Source organism: Ornithorhynchus anatinus, chromosome 14 (genome assembly GCF_004115215.2).
Source record: "Ornithorhynchus anatinus isolate Pmale09 chromosome 14, mOrnAna1.pri.v4, whole genome shotgun sequence".
Lineage (NCBI taxonomy): Eukaryota > Metazoa > Chordata > Mammalia > Monotremata > Ornithorhynchidae > Ornithorhynchus > Ornithorhynchus anatinus.
Window position 1 is genome coordinate 9739722 of NC_041741.1, and position 19891 is coordinate 9759612.

Below are 19891 nucleotides of genomic sequence, written 5' to 3' on the forward strand. Positions count from 1 at the left end.
TCACTAATTCTGTTGTATTGTACTCTCCTGAGCACTTAGTAAAGGCGTTCTGGACAGAGTATGTGCTTAATAAATTGATTGGTTGATGCAGTACAAGAGACTTCCCGGCCCACAGCCGGCCTACAGTCTAAACCCCACATGCGCAGCGAAATGACAGTCGAGCAATTATAGAGCAAGCAGAGGAAACTGAAGTCACCTGCTCAACACCCACACCAGTTTTGCCAGTGCAATCACAAGCCCAGATTTTCTCTATTGGTCAGAAGAGGAAAGTGGAGGAATGAAAGCAGGAAGAGGAACCATTGCCTAACTCACTGAACTCAGGGGAAGGACTGAATTTCTGGTGGTTGACAGAATATGTTTGCTACTTGAGGAAGATCCTTTCATGAATCCAAAAATATATTTAAGTCTCATCTCTCCCCACAGATGCTCTGCTTTCAAAAGTCCTTGTTCCCCAAGTGACAAACTTTGGTGACCCCTCTGGGTCTCTGCCATCCTGATAGGAAGAACTGTTTTTCCAGGTGGATTTTGTCTTGCATAAGGAAGAGATAATACAGCTTCCTAAGGCATCTGACGCTGCTCACACAAGGTAATGCCATATTTCAAATTCCTTCCCTGTGCCTGCTAAATGTTTTCTTTTAAGTTATCTTTTTAATAACCATTTCAAACAACAATGCCAGCAATGACATTGTATTGAATTTTAAGTTCTCTTTTTATTTTGATTAATGATGGTATTTATTAAGCACTTATTCTCTGCCAAGGCCTGGGGCAGGCAAAACTTAATCATTTCAGATCCAGTCCCTGTCCCGAACGAGACATTGAAGAGGTAGGGAGAGAGGATGTGATCCCCATTTTACAGATGAAGAAACAGAGGCACGGAGAAGTTAAATGACTGGTTCAAGGCCACGCAGCCAGCCAGAGAAACAGCGTCCTCTACTTCTAAGCCCCGTGCTCTTTTGGCAAAACCCTGCTGTCTATGCTGATTGATTCCAAGGGTTTCTTGTCATTGCTTTTATCATTAATTCAATTTTTCTGGCTTGGTTTCACCCCCAATCCCTGCCCTCAAAGTGCCTGAGACTAACTTTTTTTCTAAGATACAATCAGAGCGACTTGCTTCTAAATGTCACCACTAGAAGCTCTTTCATCTTCACACCCTGCTGGAATAGATTCAAATTAAATCTGAAGTTTCTGAATTCATGATAAGAAAGTTTCATTACTTGGAGACTTGGGATATGCTATGTAAAAAGCATTATCACATTTCTATGAAGGCATTATTTCAGAACATGCTGAGTCAGATTGTCTGTGTTGAGGAACACTTTGGTTATAAGAAAGACAATTTGGGAAGCCGCATTAACTCCTTCAGCCCCGTACACTCCCTTTTCTATCTCTGCTCTGGAACGCTAAATGGAAAGTAAATATTCCCTGAGGTGAGTTCAACACGGCCGAGTAGAAAGAGCGTAGAATTGGGAGTCGGGACGCCGGGGTTCTAGTTCTAGCTCTAGCTCTGTCCCTAGGCTGTCGTGTCACTGCTGTGAGTCACCTAACAGTTTTAGAACTCAGTTTCTCATCTAGAAGAAGGAGATAAAATATCTGCTCTCCCTTTCTCTTAGGATTGTGAGCCCTGTGAGGACAGGGATTGGGTCAGACCTGAGTGTCTTGTTTCTACAGTAGCATGTGGGACCCATTAAGTGCTTAACAAATAAAGTAACTAACTGTTCTTAGATTCTATTTCCAACCTTGCTGTACTTTTTCACTACAACCTCCACATCCCCATTAACTTGTCTAGCCAGTGCTGAGATAGTGAGGAGATTATAGTTCTTTATGCTAAATTCTTACTTTTATCCTCCAAAATTGGGTCTCCTTAGGAATATTGCCTGTGTGAATTAGTCCACCCTTTTACATCCATTTCCTCCTGGGCTGGGACTGGGCAGATGTCCATCATCTTCATCTGGTTGTGGCCCTTCTTCCTGCATGAGCTGCTCTATTTAACCTTTTTTGGTGTTTTCAGCAACCACCTTCAAATTTGTTCCATGTTTTTTGACCCTTAATGCTGTCTGCTGTGTGACCTTAAGTAAGTCACGTCACTTCTCTGTGCCTCAGTTACCTCATAGCAAACACTTAACAAATACCACAATTATTAATTATTATGCAAAGAGCAACCCACTTCTCAATCAGTCATTTAATCAGTGGCGTTTATTGAGTACTTACTGTGTGCAGAGCACGATACTTAGCACTGAAGTGAAATGCAAAAGAGTAGGTAGACACGATCCCTGCCCACCTAGCCTAGAATGGGAGACAGACCTTAAAACAAATTATGGCTTGGCACATAAGTGCTGTGAGGCTGAGGTTGGGGTGAACATCAAGTGTTTAAAGTGATCCAAGCACATAGGAGATGCAGATGGATGAGGGACTAGGGAAAATGAGAGCTTTAGCCAGGGATAGCTTCTTGCAGGAGATAGGATTTTAGTCAGGCCTTGAAGGTGGAAGGGAATGGTGGTCTGTCATATATGAAGGGGGAGGGAGTTCTTCTCCCAGACGGGCGACAGCCACAAACTGAACCGAAATTTTCTCTGGCCCATCATCCGGTGAATGTGAAATAGCTCCAAACGCAAGATGGTCTTCTAAGGATTGCCGAAGCTTCTTGGAAATGGGCAAGCCCTGTACGGAAGGTCTGATTCTTTTCATGTGAGGAGCAGACTACAAAGAGAAAGTCAAAACAAAGTGAAGGCTCCGATACCCCCAGGCATTTATAGCCAATTCCCGACTCGGGACTATGATTGACACCATCAACTATAAGAGTTAAAAAAATAGATGAAACAAAGTGAAATAATTAAAGGAAGTGGTGAAGATAAAAGCGTGCATGGGAAAATGGAACTTGTATGGGATTCTCTCTATAGTCCTGGTCTCTCCCCACCAATTAAATTGAACACAATAGTCTATTGAAAAGCAGCACTTCAGTCTCAACGTTTCATTAGGTTTATAATTCTAAATAAATCCCGCACAAGTACTGTACTATAATTAAAGTAAGCTCTGTTGGCAGATAATTCTTCCACATTTTATACCAATTCCTTGAGGGGCAGGACTCACTTCTATTCTAATGGCACCGGCTATTCACGGCCAACCTCCGCTTACAGTCCTCGCAAATCATTGTCATTGTGTTCGGACTCATCTGGTCCAGAGACACATGCCGGCTAATGAAAGATGTGTGCTTCGAGTCACTTTGGGGAAACGCTGGCCTAGATCATGACACTTCTTATGTTATAGGGCAATTGTGGACAAGATGAAGCCTGGTTTAGTTGAGAGCACGGCTCACCGAGTCCTCTTCGTTCCTCTCAGGCTGCTAGAGCTATAAGCAGCGTGGCTGAGTGGAAAGAGCACAGGCTTGGGAGTCAGAGGTCTTGAGTTCTAATTCCGGCTCCCCCAATTACCTGCTGTGTGACCTTGGGCCAGCCACTTAACTTCTCTGTGCCTCAGTTACTTCATCTTTAAAATGGGGATTAAGACCGTGAGCCCCGAGTGGGACAACCTGATTACCTTGTATCTACCCCAGGGCTTAGGACAGTGTTTGGCACGAAGTAAGCGCTTAACAATTACCATAATTATTATTATTATTATAAGAGGGAATCAAGAGAGAGATGTCGCTTTGTTCTGGACAACAAGAGTCTAGTCTTTAACATCTCAATGCCAGGGTCACAGGGCTGTAGGTGACCTTGTCCTCCTGGATGAATCTATCAGTGGCATATATGGAGTGCATACACTGTGCGGAGCATTGTGCTAAGCGCTTGGGAGAGCAGGGTAAAAGAGAATAGGTAGATGCAATCCCCAGAGCTCGCAGGCTACTGAGAGACGAGAAGAGGAACAACAAAGTGGGAGTCTCTTCCCTGGCTCAAAAGAATCTGCAATTCTTAAATCAATCAGTCACTGATATTTATGGAGTACCTACTATGTGCAGAGCATGCTACTAAGTACTCGAGACAGTGCAATACGATAGTCGATAGACCCATTCCCTGCCCTCCAGAAGCTTACAACCTGTTGGAAGCCATGGACAATAAGACTCAAGGAACACAGCTCAAGTTTGGGACATTCATACTGAGGAGAAAGCTGGGATTAAATCTGAATAGTCACCCACAAAAGTCTATTGGCAGATGAGGCGTGTCGATGTCAACTATGCCCTAATGGTACAGGGCGCTCTGATGGGTTAATTTAATGACTAGCCACTAGACGTGCGCCTCTCTGTAATCAGCACGTCTCACCAAACCGATTCTAAATATAAGATATAGCTCTCCTGATAGTTCATTGGCAGCCAACATGTAAAGAACCTGCAGATGGGATGAATATTTCATAAAGATGATATTTATTAGAACTTCTTCACTTTTGCTTTGAAAATTATCCATCCTTCAGAAAGCAAACCCACAGAAACTACCTACAGGCAGAGAAACTAAACTAAATTCCTGGAAGACAAACACGGGGTTTCTTAATAACCTCCGGGTTCTGTAGTCCTTGCAAGAGATATTTAGTCAATGTTCTATTAATATTTCAGCTGGCGCAGGAATACTGTACTAAGCAACAGCGTGTGGTTGTCAGAACCGTCGGTACTCCATTGTAAAATTATTAATGATTTAATTTTTCATGAGTTTCATATTTTTCCATATGAAAATAGAATAGAATACAGGACCTGGTGTAATGCAAGTAGCATTATCACAGCACCCCAGAGTGCCGTGTTCATATCCCAAGACCTTTTCTAAATGCCCACTATTACTAATCTTCACTGCCCAATTCCCACTGGCTACATTGGTGCCCTCTCATCATATCTCTTAATAAATGCCCACTGTTGCCTCCAACTGCAAAACACATTAGGGTACATCCTCCGACGAACTAGTGCTGGATCAAATTCTCAGTAGTTCAAAACCTGACTAGGGATAATCTATTGCCAGCATTAATTAATATTTGGGTTTCTGGGCTGGGGTGCATTAAGAGACAGTGGGGGCCCAAATATTACAAATTGAGAAAGATGACTGGATTTTACTCTACACTCTTTTCTCATGATTAAGTCTTTGGATTTCCTCCACCCCAGTAGCTCTTACGTGCATATCTTTCAACTCTGTTGCAATCCCTGCCTGTAATTTATTTTGGGGTTTGTCTCCCCAACGAGAATAGAAGCTCCTGGAGAGCAGAGATCGTACCAAATAACTCTAGTTTTGTACTCTCAAGTGCTTAGTACGTTTAATGCAGAGTAAAAGTTCTATAAATACCACTGATGGCTGGGTTGATCCACTGACTCAGATGTCCAGTGTATTCCTGATTTTATATTGTCCATCACAATGCCAAATAATGGTAATAGTAACAATAATGATATTAATGATAATAATTGTGGCCTTTGGTAAGTGCTCACAATAGACCATGCACTGTCCTAAACACAGGGATGAGATACAAGATAATCGGGTTGGACACGATCCCTGTCCCACACAGAGTTCACAGTCTATTTGGGAGGTAAAGAGATAGTTAATCACCATTACAAATATGAGGCAACTGAGGCATGGAGAAGTTAAGGGATTTGCCTAGGGTCACACAACAGGCAATGGCAGAGTCAGTATTAGAACCTGGCTCCTCTTATTTCTAAGCCCGTGATCTCTCCTCAAGGCTATTAGATCATCCATAGCTAAATTTGTCCAGGGGCTGCTGGTGCTCCCCAACTGGGCACAGGGATGGTTATCTGTGCCCAAATGAGGTGATCTCTCATTGTAGGGATTAATTGGTGTATGTGAGTGAAATCACAGAACCATGTAATTCTCAATATCTTCCATTTCATATGCGTGTATTTCTCCTTCCTATACTGCTACATTTTTATCCATCTCACATAATGCCGTTTGCATTTCTCCCAAGGTGCCTTGATCTTCTCAGAGCACCTGCTCCGGTGGTCACTTGATATCTGATGACTGGAGACCAACTTGTCACATTTTCTAGGGCTGTTTCCCTGCTTCCCACTGTGGTCATAGTGATTTTTCCAGTTTCCTGTCTCTACTGTCAGAAGTTAGATCAATGAACTTTATGATTTGGTATCAGCCTCATCTTCCTCTCCATCCCTTGCACCAGCTCCTCCGCTAGATTGTAAATGCCCTGTGGGTAGACATCGTGTCTACCGACTCGATTTTAATGTATGCAATCAATACCATTGATCGATTGATTCACCTTCACCATTTTAATCACAGTCATCGGTTCTCCCCTTCCAATCTCATGTTCATCATCTGTGACGTCGTCTTCTTCCTCCTCCTCATTGTAATCAGTCGTATTTACCGAGTGCTCATCGTGAGCAGAGCACTGCATTAAGCACTTGGGAGAGTACAGAATGACAGAGTTGATAGGTCGCCTGCCGACAGCGAGCTTACAGTTTAGAAGGGGAGACAGATATTAATATAAACAAATAATTTATTAAAATAAGTACACATAATAATGCATATCATCGTCGTCATCATTTGCATCATCTATATCACCCTTCTCCCCCTCCTCTTCCTCCTTCTCATCATCAACAAGCCTCCCCTTCCTGCCTAGAATTCATTGGCAACTTCCTTCCCAGGCACAAAGAGAAGAAAACCAACAACCCAGCTCCCTTCCTGGGTCCCAATGTTTTCATGGAAAATGGGAAAGGAAACTCTTTTCCCAATGTGTATGCTGTTATGAAGAATGTGGAAAACCAATTCTGATTCCAGTTGGTGTACTGTCAGCCCTTGAGTGTCCCTGAGTGATGATTTCCCAAGGCTGGGAGCTACTGGCCCCGAGCCAAGGGTCCTCTCCGACTGCCGCTCAAATATTTTATCTGACAGGGGTATTTCACCAGGGGTGCTGGTAGAGGCACGAGCGGGGTCTTTATAAGCTAGGTCTTAGTGGCTTCCCCGCTGGTTTTTCAATCTTGGCGACTACTGATTCCCACTGAGTCCAACGTTCGGATCATCCAGCTGCTGGTAGAATTTATCTTGCGGTGGCTGATTTTAGCGAGGTGAATGCTTTCCTATGATTACACTTAAATAAAGATTCTTATAAAAATTTCATTGGAAAAAATTGGATGCGCATACGCAGCCTGTAAAATTGCACTTCTAAACCTAATAGCAAGCCCATGCTTGTATTTCTTTCCCAAATGCTCTAATAATCCCAGTGCCCCTGATGGATTTAGGGGCTACACATTTTGGTAGAACAATAAATCTCTTGTCAAATGAATTATTGAAGCGATTGGAAACTCAAACTTCTGTTTTCACATTCTTATCAGTCTTTAGAGGGTTCACATTTGGTTTAAAGTAAAGAAAAACTGGAATAAGCTTGCCAAGTTCTGGGACATTGTTTACTCTATTTTGCCTGGAGCTGATTTAAGATGTTACAACCCAGCGAGGGACTTGGGATATAACCACTGACTGTTTTCAACTGTCAGGCCATACATGACCCTTTCACAATGATAATAGAGCTGGACATATGAAAAATGCAGTGTAAAGAACCCCAGGATTCGGAGTGTCTGGAAAGATCAAAAGGCTGGGAGGGAGAGCTGTTCATATCACCTGAGTAGTCAAGCTATCTATTTACAATCCAGAATGTTAAGTCCAATTTCTTTAAGTGAAAGAGAAAAGCTTGGGGTGAGTACAAAGTTGGATGACTGTTTCACCATTTGGTGATAGGTATTGCATATTTGTGCAGTATGGCTTGGGCAGCCTACAGAAATCTGGCTAACCCAGGGTAAATGGTAAGTGATGGTAGGAGAAGGAAGAGCAGTAGCAGTAATTAATCAATTAATCACTCAGTGGTACTTACTGAAACTTTTTTTGGGTGCAGAGACTAAGCACTTGGGAAAGCACAATACATTAGATTTGGTAAACAAAATCCCTGCCTCAAGGAGCATACAGTCTGCAGAGGAAGCTAGCCATTAAAATAAAAATAAATTAAAGATAGGGAAAATGGTAGAATATTAGGAAACATAACTGAAGTGTTGTTGGTATTCAGTGCCCACAAGAACTTTTACTCCGATTGTGGACTCACTGGAGTACAGTGCTCTGCCCACAGTAAGCGCTCAAAAAATACAAGTGAACGAATGAATGGATCACTGTAGCTCTGCCCTGCTCCATTCTACGGCAAGGTTGCCTAGGTGGGTGGTTCTTCCCAAGGAACCCCGAACTGGAAGACGAGTGAGAAGTAGCTCCCCATAAAAGAAAGGTCATTTTTCTTTTCTACCTATTAAGAAGTCATCCATCTAGTCACATTTTCTGTTTCCTGAAAGGTCGCTTGTGAGCAAGGATGATGAGCTGCTGCTCCTTTTAGGGAAGGCGGGGCGTGAGTGGGATTGAAGGAGAATCTCAACTTGGTAGGCTTTCTGGGAAGCAGCTTAAGCCACCACTGCGCTTTATCCCCAGAGAGACTTTACATCATCATCTTGACATTATCGTAGCCTCATCTCTTTCATTTGACCCCACATATTCAATCTGTCATGAAATCCTATCGCTTCTACCTTCACAACATTGATAAAATCAGTCCTTTCCTCTCCATCCAGGCTGCTGCTATGCTGATCCAAGCGCTTATCATACTCTGCCTTGACTACTGCATCAGCCTGCTGGCTGATCTTCCTGCCTCCCGTCTCTCCCCACTCCAATCCTTCACTCCACTGCCCGGATCATTTTTCTAAAAGAAAAGTTAAGTCCACATCTCCCTGCTCCTCAAGAACCTCTAGTGATTGCCCCTCCACAAACACATCAAACAGCAACTCCTTACTGGCTTTAAACCACTCAATCAGCTAACCCATGTCTCCTCCCCCACGATTCACCTTATCATTTCTTACTGCAACCTGTCCCAAACGCTTCACTCGTCTATCGCTGACAGACTCGCTCTACCTCTATCTCATCTCATCTCATCTATCTCACTGCTGACTCCTTCCTCGAGTCCTCCCTCCGGCCCGTAATTCCTTCCCCCTTCATATATGACACACCACCTCTCTCCCCACCTTCAGAGTCGGATTAAGGTCACTTCAGCCCCAAGAGGCCTTCCCCGACTGAGTCTTTGTTTGCTCTACTCTCTCTCTCTCTTCTACATTGTCTCTCCACTTGGCTCTGTACCCTTTAAAGCACTCAATAAGTAGGATTGATTGAATGACTGATCCTCAGCCTGTCAGTACTTGTGTATATATCCCAAAATTTTTTTAAGATCTGACCGCCCCTTCCTGACGGTAAGCTCCGTGTAGGCAGGGAATGTGCCTACAAACTCAGTTGAGGTGTACTCTCCCAAGAGAAGCAGCGTGGCTCAGTGGAAAGAGCACGGGCTTTGGAGTCAGAGGTCATGGGTTCGAATCCCGGCTCGGCCACTTAGCTGTGTGAATTTGGGCAAGTCACTTAACTTCTCAGTGCCTCAGTTACCTCATCTGTAAAATGGGGATTAAGATTGTGAGCCCCAAGTGGGACAACCTGATTCCCCTGTGTCTACCCCAGCGCTTAGAACAGTGCTCGGCACATAGTAAGCGCTTAACAAATACCAACATTATTAAGTGTTTAGCACAGTGCTCGGCACACAGTAAGTGCTCAAATACCATTGATTGATTAATCATCAGCAAAATGAGACGATATAAGAGACATAGGGTGTTGAAGGACCCTTCATAACTCAAAACACCCAAATCCATCACCCACTGCTCCCAATGTCTGTACAAAGGATTTTATTCACCTTGAATCTTGCCAGTGGATTAAAGTAGGAATTCAAACCTCTCCAAGGTCAACCCTGAAGGACCCTTTGTTCTTTCTTCCTGCAGGCATTTGGATAGCTGATTTACTGTGTAAAATCCCCTGAAGTGCCTCTTCGTGAGGTTATTTTTACAATAGTTAAAGAGAAACTGCAAAGGAAGCCTCTGATTTTATCCTAGTTCCTCCTGATACTGTTGAATCTGGGGGTCTAATGATTCCTAAGTCACTTTCAAAGTACATTTTTTGCTGAAGCCCCAATATCACAATCAAATAGGACCTTTTGTGTTCAGACAAAGTTGTGATCCATTGCTATGGAAACCATGTTTTCTTTCCCGAGAGCTTTCGTAGTGTCCTTTTTTTTTTTTTTTGTTGAAGTTTTCGTATCCCCAAAGACCGAAGCTGCCACTTTGCGTACGCCTTTGGATCTGACTTTGTGTTCTTTTTTATGACCTCTTTATTCTGGGAATAACCAATTCTTGGATTGGACATTTTACTGTTCCTTCCAAAGATATTCAGAGTTGAACTAATCGTTGCCATCTTGCCTCTTTTGTCCAGATATTTTTGTTGTTGTCGTTGGAAAATCGCTGTAATTTAAATGAATATTACAGGGGAAGAAGTATTTACGTAGCTACGGTAATTACCAGTCATCTGGCTGAGAGTACGCGAGCACTGTGCTTTTATACCCAGAGCGATGATGAAACTTTAATTGGAGATTTTCGCTCTTTGGGCAAACTTTCTTCAAACTGTGTTATTCCCAATAGTTGATGGAGGAATTTGAACCCCTTCCAGGTCTAACCCCTAGAGGTGTTTTACTACGTTGTTGAATCCTTGAATCAGCCCTAGGGAGAGTGTTTTGTGGGGCTCTGTTGTGTGGGTTCTTGGTTAGATAATAATCATAACTGTGGTATTTCTTAAGCACTTACTCTGTGCCAAGAACTGTTCTAAGCACTGGGGTAGATACAAGGTAACCATGTTGGACACAATCCCTGTCCCACGTGGGGCTCACAGTCTCAATTCCCATTTTGCTGATAAGGGAACTGAGGCTCAGAGAAGTGAAGTGATTTGCCCAAGGTCACACAGCAGACACATGGCAGAGCTGAGATTAGAACCCACGTCCTTTGACTTCCAGGCCTGTGCTCTTTCCGCTAGGCCACACTGCTTCTCTGCCTACAGCGTGTCCTGCTGTGACACAAATGTTTGTGAATGAGCCGCCGTTTCATTTCTCCATATATAATTTAGGGTTAGAGGGAGAACGGTAAGTAGTCAATAAATACGAACGAGTGAATGAGAAGATCCCACCAGTTTGACCATAGGTTCGGTCGTGTAATCAAAATCCATGGAAAGCATTCCCCAAAATCACTGTCCAAAAATAACGGATCAGATCCGTGATTATATATTAGGAGCAAGTGTAGGCTAGTGGACAGCTCACAATTTGAGGATCTAGTTCTAGCTATGCCACTGGTCTGCTGTGTGACCGGGGCAAGTCCTTGAACCTCTCTGGACATTAGTTCCCTCCCCTGTATGAGAGAGAGAATAAGAAAATCTATAGCTCTCTTTCTCACAGGGAGTTGTGAGGACAAAAATAAGATCGGTAATAAGAAAGCTCTCTGGAAAATAAAAGTGTGCTATAAATTCAAGGTATTATTATGTTGGCTGTTGAAGATGAGGATATTGTAAATCTTTGCAAAGGAAAGAATGAAGAACTTGCATTTCCACAGGAGAATGATAGGTGGAGGGCGAAAGCCAGGACCAGAGGGATAGTGCAGAAAAAAAAGGAAAATCTCACAGATAAATTACTGGGTTGTTCTTTGGATAAATATCAAAAATTACTTCATTTGTACAAGTGCATGGGACACTTACGTAACTTTCACTAGATTTTGTGGTCCAAAAAGAATGGCTTTCATCCCTCCCCAGAGAAAAATTTCTTTTTAGTGTTGCAGTTGAAAACCGTGGATGAAATTTTAGTTAAAAACAAAATGTAAGCAGAACATTACCTTGAAAAACAAGCACCTCTTACTAACTAAATTAAGTAGCTATGTGTTTGAATAGGAAGGTTACCACTTGAACCTCGTACTGTGTTCAGAGCCTATATAGACAACAATAACTTACAAGATAGGGTAAATAAGGAGAATGAATATTCCAGGATCCCTCAGACAGCTTTTGTATGGCAACACCAAAAGGGAGAGAAGGGGGAATAAATAATTTCAAATCAAAGTGCAGCACAGTCTTAAAGACAAAGATTAACCCTACCATTCATGACCTCATAAATACTCTCCTAAGCACTGCATATATATAGGCATTTATTTGTTTATTTAGCTCATTCTTTCTGTAAATGTTCCCATCCCTGTCTCTCCCCTGTTAGAATGTAAGCTCCTTGTGGTCAGGGAACATGTCCCTTCTTTCATCCATATTTACTAAAGAGCCTAGTACGATGCAGAACGCCAAGTGCGACCTCAATAAATGTTACTTCAGTGAGACATAGCTGTGGGAGACCACGGTTAGGAGATGACTGAGCTCCCAAAGAACAGGATACCGAGAGGCAATCTTAAAAGCAGAGGCAAACCTGGAAAGGCTTCAGAGAAACAATTTTTATGTGCATTCATTCGTCCAATTGGATTTATTGAGTGCTTACCGTGTGCAGAGCACTGTATCGAGCCCTTGCCCACAGGGATGATGAGGGAGTTTGTCGCCCAACCATCGGTTCAGTCACACCCACGAGCGTGGATTGGGTCTTCCCATCAAGAGTACCGTGTTCAAAAATGGAGGGCAGCTCTAGCTATTTCCACGTCAGACAGTGATGATTATGTTGGTAGGCTTTTATTAATGGAAAATAAACCATTAATGGAAAATAAACCAGGGACTGAGCCCTGGTTTCCAGTCCCAGATTCTCCCCTTTCTTGCTGCATGACCTTGGGAAAGCCACTTAACCTCTCCAGGTCTCAATTTCTTCATCTGTAAAAAGGGGATAAAAATACTAGTTTTCCCTCCCTCTTAGACTGAGTGGGACATGGGCTATGTCCAAGCTAATCATCTTGCGTCTACCCCAGTGCTTGGCACAGTGCTTGGTACCTAGTAAGCATTTAAGCTTCAGAGTATGCATTATGCAAATATGATTGGTTGATTGATAATCCCTCCAAATCATGAGCACATAAAGATTACTCCTTCCTGCATCGTGGCAGTTGCTACCACTCAGTCAATCACGCTTATTGGGCATTTACTGTGTGCAAAGCATTGTACTGTTTGGGACAGTACAATATGACAGAGTTAATAGACACGTTGTTTGATGTTATTTTTGTTCTTCCTTTTGATGTCACAATCTTCCCAAAGCTTCTCATCCAAGATCAGCATCACATGTCAGGCTGACCCGTTTTCTGTTTCTTACTCTTCTTTTGTTCACTTCTATACACCATTCTGTTACACCATGCCACTGGTTGACTGATTGATTGAAGTTTTGCTTCGTTGTGTCTCCAAAGCCTTTTGTTTCTGTCCCCCAGCTTAGTTTTACCATTTCAGCTAATTAAACCTCATAATTCTGGTCTGGCAGGCCATAGGGTGTGAACGGACAACAACTAGAATATAAGAGTTCTAATTAGCTGGTGTGTGAATTGTTTTAACCTTATTGGTGCCTCTTCAACTACCTACATCTGGAAACGCAAGACAACTGTTAGAGTGTTGCTGAAAAATCTCCCCACGTCCGACCCAGACTTGCAGCTTGAAAGCCAGACTTGCCGCTTGAAAGCCAGGCTTTGCCTATTTGCCCAGCGTGGGCGATGGTTCCTGCTGAAGGGATAGAAGGTTTTTGCGGTTTCATTCAATATACTATCAGTGAGAAGGGGTCAGGCTAGTGAATAAGATATTGTGAGCTGGTACGTTCCCTCTACTTATTACCATTGGTGAACAATATAATACTCCACAACACGATGGGCTTTTAGTACAAGAGTTGGCTAGCTGGAAAGATTAGCTGGGGTTGCCATTCAAAATTCCCCATCATTCTATTCCTTCAAAATCACTTTAATTAGCGGTGGAAGTCAGGAGGTCTGCTGTTCCTTTAATTTCAAACTGCAAAATAAAGCCTCCTGACTTAATGGTAGTCGGATAATTTAATGGACTGAGGCAAAAGCAGTGAGGGATACTTTGCCACTGAGAAGATACTGTCGCTCTAAATACCAATCTGGGCACCGCTATTGATAAAGACGAACCATTTGTACTATCAGGATGGGAGGTAATAACAGTGCGAAAGAGTCCTATGAAAATGAATCTCGCTGGCATTGTAGCGGCACATAATAGGACTGAGTTTCTCACCTGGTAAATGACTTTCTAAAAGGCCAGACGTGGCATCAATTCAATTATAGCAACTCTGCAAGTATCTTTCCTCTCTCGTAGTTAGCATGTCTTTTTGTTTTTTTCATAAAAGGGTAAGACCTAGGTGGCGCGATAGAGGCAAAAATGCAGAGGAGTGCCAGAGGGATGAGAAAAATGGGCTATATTATATTAACTGGTAAATTTTTCGGTATCCTTCGCATCGATAAAGGTTAGGTCTAAGGCAGCGAGTGACTAAACGGGCACTTCATCGACATTATCATCTTCCACTGTAAGAGGATGCGTGGATAGATAGGTTTCTGCCCAAACGCCGCTTTACTGTACAATATTTCAGGTTCCCAAACACCTACTGCAAAAGAATCTGTCTTTGTACGTGATGTGTGATCCCCCTCCTCAGGAAAAGGGATATAATGCAGACAACTTTAATATCCTGAAAACTCTCTCAGTGCAACCTTCATTTTCAACCACATGGTGTAGTTGCCTAAACCTTTCAAAATTATTGGTTAATTAGTTATTGGATAGATGAGATACCCTTATGATATGAACCTTCAACTCATCCAGTAAGATTCTTTATCTTTTGGAGGGATTCTGGTACTTGCCATTTTTCCTTGACAGAGCTTTGTGAAAAGTCACTCTCTTGATTTCTTCAAGTCTTCACCCATTTGGGTGCTAATATGGAGGGAAAACAACTGACACAAAAGCCATATGTAAACACAAGATTCTTGCAACAAATCCATTGGACCAACTTTAAAAAATCCCACTGAAGTCTTGTAAAATTCATTTTGTACCATCATCAAATATTTATCAGTTTCACCATCTCTGGACATGTTGGGGAGATGAGAAATAATTAGTTACCTGCCTATGAAACTTCTGACGGAAAGCCTTTGTTCAAGGAAGGCAGATTTCTTCAGCAGACCAGGAGGAAATCTTCAAGAGAGGAGACACGATTTAAAACTAGGTCCTGAAAGGAGTAGTGAGCTTATTAGCATGCAAAACCATGGCTTGTTCTCCAACATTCAAGTAGTAGGAATAGAATTTATAAAGAACTTACTATGCGCAGAGCTCTGTACTAAGTCGACACCAACATAAATGTTATGAATGGCAGAGCACCAAGACTAGTCAAGATTAAACTGTAAACCCGTCACTGAGCAGGGATTGTCTCTATCTGTTGCCGAATTATACATTCCAAGTGCTTAGTACAGTGCTCTGCACACTGAAAGTGCTCAGTAAATACTATTGAATGAATTGAATGAATGAAAGATCTACAAATCGGAAAATCTCAAACATGTGTACAGTCTTTATCATTATATGGAAATACCACACCATTTCAGTACGGCAACCAGTATTTCTAGGCTCGAGAAGAATCTGGTAGGATCCAACAATCCTCACCAGAGTTCTTCCATATCAATTATTAAGGAATATTGCTATTCTCTCATTGTAGGGTGAATTTACATAAGAATGGGGCACAGCAGACAAATCGTTGGCTGTAACGCCAACAAAGCGGAAGTGCTGAACATGGCATCAAAGAGGGTGGTGTTCATCGACCTGACTAAAACATTTTGACGCTATCGGTAGTCCTGGGCTCCAGCAGCTACTTGTCTTCTCTGACTCCCCTGAACAGTTTATCAAGATCCTCAGATTACTCCATGATGATAGGATCAGTGGAATAAAAGTTAAAGTTGCCCCTTCTGAAGCTTTCTCCATCAGGGATGGAGTAAAGCTGGTCTGTTCACTCTTATCTATGCAGCCCACACTTGAGGACATCACAAAGGGCAATCTAAGGTTCCAGTAACACTATGTTCCCTTGGAAAGCTCTTCCAATTCCACAGGCTAAAAGCATTATAGAAAGTCCTTTCATCAGGGATGTAGGAGCTCCTATAAAGTGTTTACTGTTCTCGAAACACACAACATGAAGAGAAATATGAGTAAAAAGGTCAATAATAAGTGTCTTTTAAATTACAGTATGTTAAGATGATCAGACTGGACATTGCCAATGTCCCTGTTGGGGCTTGCGGTCTAAGAGGTGGGAAGAATCAGAAACAAAAAAGCACTATTGATGAACAATTTTCTTGAGGAAGGCTGGAGACTATTTACCACTCACTCACTCACTCACTCACTCACTCACTCACTCACTCACTCACTCACACACACACACACACACACACACACTTCCATTACTACAAACAACCGAGGATATCGATTAGCAAGAGAGTTGAAAGCTGAAATTGAATTTGGCTACTTAAGGAGCATATTACAGATGCGAAACAAGAGTGGACATAGGTCTTAATGTGAGTGGCAGTGAAAGTTATTCCTGAAAGGAAATATGTCTAAAACACCTCTTACCTTTGTGTCCCTGTGCTTCTGGGATCTAGGTTAACTTGGAAAGGTTTATTCAATCATTCATTCAATTCATTCAATCGTATTTATTGAGTGCTTACTGTGTGCAGAGTGCTGTACTAAGCGCTTGGAAAGTACAATTTGACAACTGATAGGAACAATCCTTGCCCAACAATGGGCTCACAGTCTAGAGTTTATCAATCTCCATACTTCAGGGCAAAAACTGACAGCCAGTTAGAAGGAAATTAAATTTTCCCCTATTATATCAGTTTGCCGTGTGTATTAGAGAAGGTTGTATGCCTTTCGCTGAAACATTTATCAGGGATCTTTAGAAATTACAGCAGACTAGGAGAAAAGCATAATTAGTTGGATTTGGAGTTGCCCGTATTTTTCTGTGGTTATTCTCGAGCCTCTGTTACATGGAGGTAAATGAGTATGTATTTGAAAATGGAACTTTTCTTCTGTTCTTTCTCCAGCAACCACTGGTGTTTCAGAAGAGGCAGAGAGGAAATAGTTTATCAAAAACAAGAACTCATGAATTGCAAAGTAGGCCTGAAAAATTAAGAGTACAATCATGTAAAGCAGTTTGAGAATCAACCCTCTCCTTCCTCTCTTCCAGCTAATCTATTGTACCTGGAGCTCTGATTGAAGAGAGAGAGAGAGACAGACAGACAGAGAAAGGACATTCTATAAAAGTCCCGCAGACAAAGAGGAAAGATTGAGAATGCAGGCAGACAAGAATGAAGTGTAACACTCCAGCGCCCATTAATTGAGAGCTCACTGGTTTTCTGACACTGTACCAGTCATCTATATAAGACCTAAACCCCAAGTAAACATTTCAAATCAGGATAGAAAGAGGGAAAGGATTGTAATCTCTCTTTCTGAATCCAGAGTGAATGGAAACTTGGTTAACAGGAAATAGAAACACAGGAAAAAACATTGCTGAGACAAAATATTGCTCTGTCTAGCCCAGAATTCTGTCTCCAGAAATGGCAAGTAGATAATAATTATGGCAGTTATTAACTGCTTACTATGTACTAAATACCAGATTAAATATAGGTTTATGAAATCGGGCATAGTCCCTGTACCACACAGGGCTCACAGTGTATATTTTAATCCATATTTTACAGATGAGGAAACTGAAACCCAGAGAGTCTAAATGGCTTTCCCAAGATCACATAGGTACCCAGGTCTTGTACCCAGATCTTCTCTTTCTACACTGCATCCCCAAACTGGCTGCTTGGAAGAACCATGTGCAGATAGCCACTTTGTAATCCACCTTAAATTTCCCTTTCACATCCCTAACATTCTTCCTAGAAACTCTGTGGACCGCTTATTAAAAAAAATTATCCCCACCCCTTTTGAATTTGTCCATATTTTCAGCTTGACTTCCTTCCGGTGGTAGTGAATTCTAGATATTAACTGCCCGTTGAGGGATCGTTGATTTGTTTCCTTTTGTTTACTTTGAGCCTTTCAACTTTCAGTGGATTCCTCTCGCTTGTTTCCCCAGACGTTAAAAAAAATACTCTAATCCTCCATTCCCCCTTGTGTGGGTCACAAGATGAGTTTGAACGACAGTTGCTGGCAAGTTCAAGTTGTTTCCTTTCTCTTCTCAGCCACCAAGAATTCCGGAGTCTAGCAGCCCTCATGTAACGGTTTGGTTAACCGTTGTGATCAGTAGTATATCACCTATAGGCTAGTAAACTGCAGGCTGCAATACTGGACAATGGACTAATCCCCTAGCACTAACCTGGCGTATTTTTAATAATCGATCATTTTCTTTTCCCAAAACATGAATGTTTCTGCCTCTGCCTCTTGGCCCTCTCCACCCCTCCTCGTTGTTCTCTGATAGCGCTTATCAACACCTCCCCTCCCCATTTCCCCGGAGTCACTTCCCCAGCCCCGCCTGAAGAAGAGGCACCTAGAGACCTTCCATAAACACCAGCTCTTCTGGAAACTAATAGAAAGGAATGCAAAGGAGCAGCAAAGTGTTGAATATTCAGTGTCTTTCGGGATCGTTGATTAAGCCTGCTGCCTGATTTCCTCTAGGTCCTGGGCACATGGGCTAATGCTTACTGTTATGACTGATTTCATGAGTAGTTTACAATGAATGAATGAACAGAGGGGCTGTGGGCCATAGCTGATCCACAGGTACTGATGCTAGGCTGGTACTTAAGCACTCTGCCATCACCTGAGCACACAAGGTGCACTGATCCCTGAGGTTGAGTTCTATCTGCAATCTCACTGTGGGGAAAATCGCACTGAGAAAAGAGTGCTCATTCTTAAGGGGAAAGGGCATTTTTGGACCATGAAATGTATTTAGAGGATTATGAATTTCCTATGCCTGGAAAGGGTAGTTAATTCTGAAGATCATACACAATTTTCTAAATGGGATAAGTAGGCTTATTGTGAATCTAGTCACTCTAATAGGTAACAGGATACACATAAGAATTTCTATAACATGAATGCATGTATTAGTGTGTGATCAATCAGTCAATCAACTGATGGTATTTACTGAGTCCTTACTGTGGTCAGAGCGCTGTACTGAATAATTGGGTGATAAATCATAATAACAATGATACTGATAACTGTGATACTTGTTAAGCATTTACTGTATTCCAAGTACCATGCTAAGGGCTGGGGTAGATACAAGGTAATCAGGGGCTCACAGGGAGTAGGAGGGAGAATAATTATTGAATCACCATTTTGCAGATGAAGGCACCGAGGCACAGAGAAGTTAAGTGATTTACCCATCATCACACGGCAGTTACGTGGTAGAGCCAGGATTAGAAACTAGGTCTTGTACCCGTCCTCCCCTTCTCTCTCCTGTGTCCCTCTATCCTTCTTCCTTCTTGATCTTCCCCCTTCCTTTTGTCTCTTTCTCCCATTTTATAATCTCCCCCTCTCTTTACGCTGGGTCACCACTTCCTTCTCCCCTCTCCCTCTGTGATTTTTATGTGTGTCTCTACAGGGATCAGTCTAACTGTTCATGTTTGTGCCCATGTCTTTCCATCCATTGCTATCTCCCTCTGCCTGAACAAAGCTAGATTTTTGTGACTATGATTGGATATTAGTGAGAAGGTTAAGGACGTAGGTAGAATAATCAAAGACGTAGGATGAGCCATCCCTAAATATTAGGATCAATGTCAGGAAAGGCCATGATTGGGCAGTTCTTCCAAAACCAGTTGTCACAGTTGAGGCAGAATCCTGAGTTGGATGATCTCTTGGTCTAACCAAATAATGGCATGTTTCATGAGTTTAACCTCTGGCATGAATGATTGTATACGAAAACATCAGTCAATGATATCTATTGAGCGCTTACTTTGTGTAGAGTATCGTGTACACACACACACACACACACAATGTATGCCTAGTGCTTGTCTGAACGATTAGAGAATACCTGTAGATATTTGTCGCAAATAATTAAGGATGGGTAGTAGATAATCCCTACTTAAGTAGACTGGTAATCTGATAAATCTGATAGTTTCAGATGGAAACTAAAGAGGTTAATTTAATAAATCATTGAAATTCCAGAA

At 42.2% G+C, this 19891-nt stretch overlaps 1 long non-coding RNA gene across 2 annotated transcripts in view; it reads left to right on the forward strand.

Moving 5' to 3' along the window:
* The first annotated feature begins 304 nt into the window (after positions 1-304).
* LOC120638815 overlaps positions 305-19891 on the forward strand; it is a 47331-nt gene continuing 27744 nt past the window's right edge. For both annotated transcript variants that reach the window (XR_005660785.1, XR_005660786.1), the window contains exon 1: positions 305-586. This is a non-coding gene — a long non-coding RNA (uncharacterized LOC120638815). The remainder of the gene's footprint in view (positions 587-19891) is intronic.